Raw genomic sequence first — 2159 nt, 5'->3', positions numbered from 1 at the left:
AAACACAAAAAAAACTAACACTATTAAGTTTGCATAAATTGAGACTATAAATCAAGGTGCCCCATGAATCAATATAATAAATTTGCTCTATGTGTAAACTCGGACAGTGGGCACTGGGCAGTAGTCAACAACCGATTCAAGCATTTTTACTTGGACGGTAAATCCACACCCCACCCCAATCCATCAGTGCAGGTGCATAAAATTCAGCATTTTTAGCTTTTGCTTTGACATATATTCCCAGGCTTCACCAAGCATCCAACTGCAAAAGATGAAAAAGTAAGCCACAAAAATATGTGAAAATAAAATAAACTTAACTAGTTAACTTTACACATGATTAAAAGTTGACAGTAGCCAATAAAATCCTACTTATTCCTCCGGAGATTCTACAGATCCGTGAGCCATCAACCTAAAACTTTGGAAGTAAAATGTACAACAAGTCAACAATGGCGTTTTTACTTTCTTATTCTTTATAACCCATCCATGTGGAGTTGGAAATAAGTACTATACAAGAGAATCTTATAACTTCTGTTTTGTTACATAGATTACTTAGTTAAAATTACTTTACGATCACTGATCAGGTGAGCTCTTATTTAATTAAACTAGTATCATGCACGTTTGGAATAAACATAATGTTAGTGGACTCCTAGTTGGTGATGACTTACCCGTTTTTTTACTTCTATATTTATTTTTCTATTTCAACTATTATTACCATATATTATATAGAGGCTACCATTGGTATTTAAAAAACACATTGGAGACAAAATAGTAAGATTGAAGAAATTATTTAGAATTACATAATTTTTTTTTTTTTTTACTGTTGCAGGACTACAGATGAGGGCCGCGATTTTTATAGTAGTTTAGATTTGTCTACTGCATGGCACAGAGTAAAAATCATTAAGACCCCAAATGCAAAATGAAAGAGTATAAAATGAAAGCGTATGTAACATCCTAATAGATACAAATTTGGTTGAGATACACTAAATTTCCTATTGAAATTCCCACAGTACACTTTAAATTCAATATCAATTAATTTGATAAGATTTAACTAACACTAAACTAAATGAAATTTTATAGCAAATATTTGAAATGGACAGTACACACTGGAATGATATTTTACGTGTCAAAACCCCATCACAGGGAAAACCCACGCCATCAGCTATAATAGGCAATGGAAAAACATTTCACTAATCAATCAAACTTCAAGTTACATGTAGAACAATATACTCACAGTAATGAGATACGCATCGTCCTAATGAACTCGGTACCATCTTCTTCCTCGATGTATTTTGAAGTTTCCAAGTCTTCCTCTTCTCATAGGTGAAAGAACCAACCTCTCGCAGGAATCACAAATGATATAAAGGATTTTCGGGAATAATTCTTCTCAACAAATCAACTCCGAGTTCTCGCAATACCGGAATATATCGATTTGTGGGAAAAAGTGGAGAAGTATTACTTAAACACAAAACTTGGGACGAGATTTTTGAAAATAAAAATTAAGTTTTATACTAGCTCAAGAAACAGATGAGAATCGAAAAAAATCTAAGTATTGGTAAAACAATACAGTGTGCATTCACATTCTCATATTTTTCAAAAACACAAAAGTCATGTTCTGTTCCTTTTATTCTAAAAGAAATGTGAACTGGTGGACTGGTCGGGTTTTTCCACAAAACAAAACACAATCCAAAAGGTCCAATCCAACACCAATCACTACTACAGAAAAGGTCATACAACTGTTTTTTTAGAGTGGTAAAAAAACTTTTTACCACTATTTTTAAATCATGGTATCAGCTGGGATGGTAAATACTGCTACCAAAACCGTAAAATATAAACTTGCACCTATTAACCATTGTTTATCCTAGAACCGTGGTAATAAGTTTTCCAAAAACATGGTATACGACTATTAAAAAGGATTGAAATTTTCAGAAACTGTAGTATAAAAGTCACCATATTTGCCACAATTATTCCAAAATAGTGGTACATAATTGTTTTTATTTAAGAACTCAAAATTGTGAACTCAAAATTAAGAACCCCATAGATTTAGATTTAATTGAACTAAAACTTGTCTACAACGTCTGTATACATTACTCCATTCCACAATTATAATTATGTTTTTTGTTACCTATCTCCAATTTCTTTTTTTTTTTTTTTTTTTTTCTACT

General features: G+C 31.8%; 1 long non-coding RNA gene across 1 annotated transcript; it reads right to left on the bottom strand.

Moving 5' to 3' along the window:
- LOC147511479 (uncharacterized) lies at positions 1-1625 on the bottom strand. The gene is made up of 2 exons (XR_015217001.1): positions 1229-1625; positions 1-259 (listed from the first exon to the last, which is right to left on the bottom strand). It is a non-coding gene; the product is annotated as an uncharacterized LOC147511479 (long non-coding RNA).
- Positions 1626-2159: the final 534 nt, after the last annotated feature.

Source organism: Coptis chinensis, chromosome 3 (assembly GCF_015680905.1).
Source record: "Coptis chinensis isolate HL-2020 chromosome 3, ASM1568090v1, whole genome shotgun sequence".
Lineage (NCBI taxonomy): Eukaryota > Viridiplantae > Streptophyta > Magnoliopsida > Ranunculales > Ranunculaceae > Coptis > Coptis chinensis.
The sequence above is the reverse complement of the archived record's forward strand: the minus strand, read 5'-3'. Positions and strand labels throughout refer to the sequence as shown.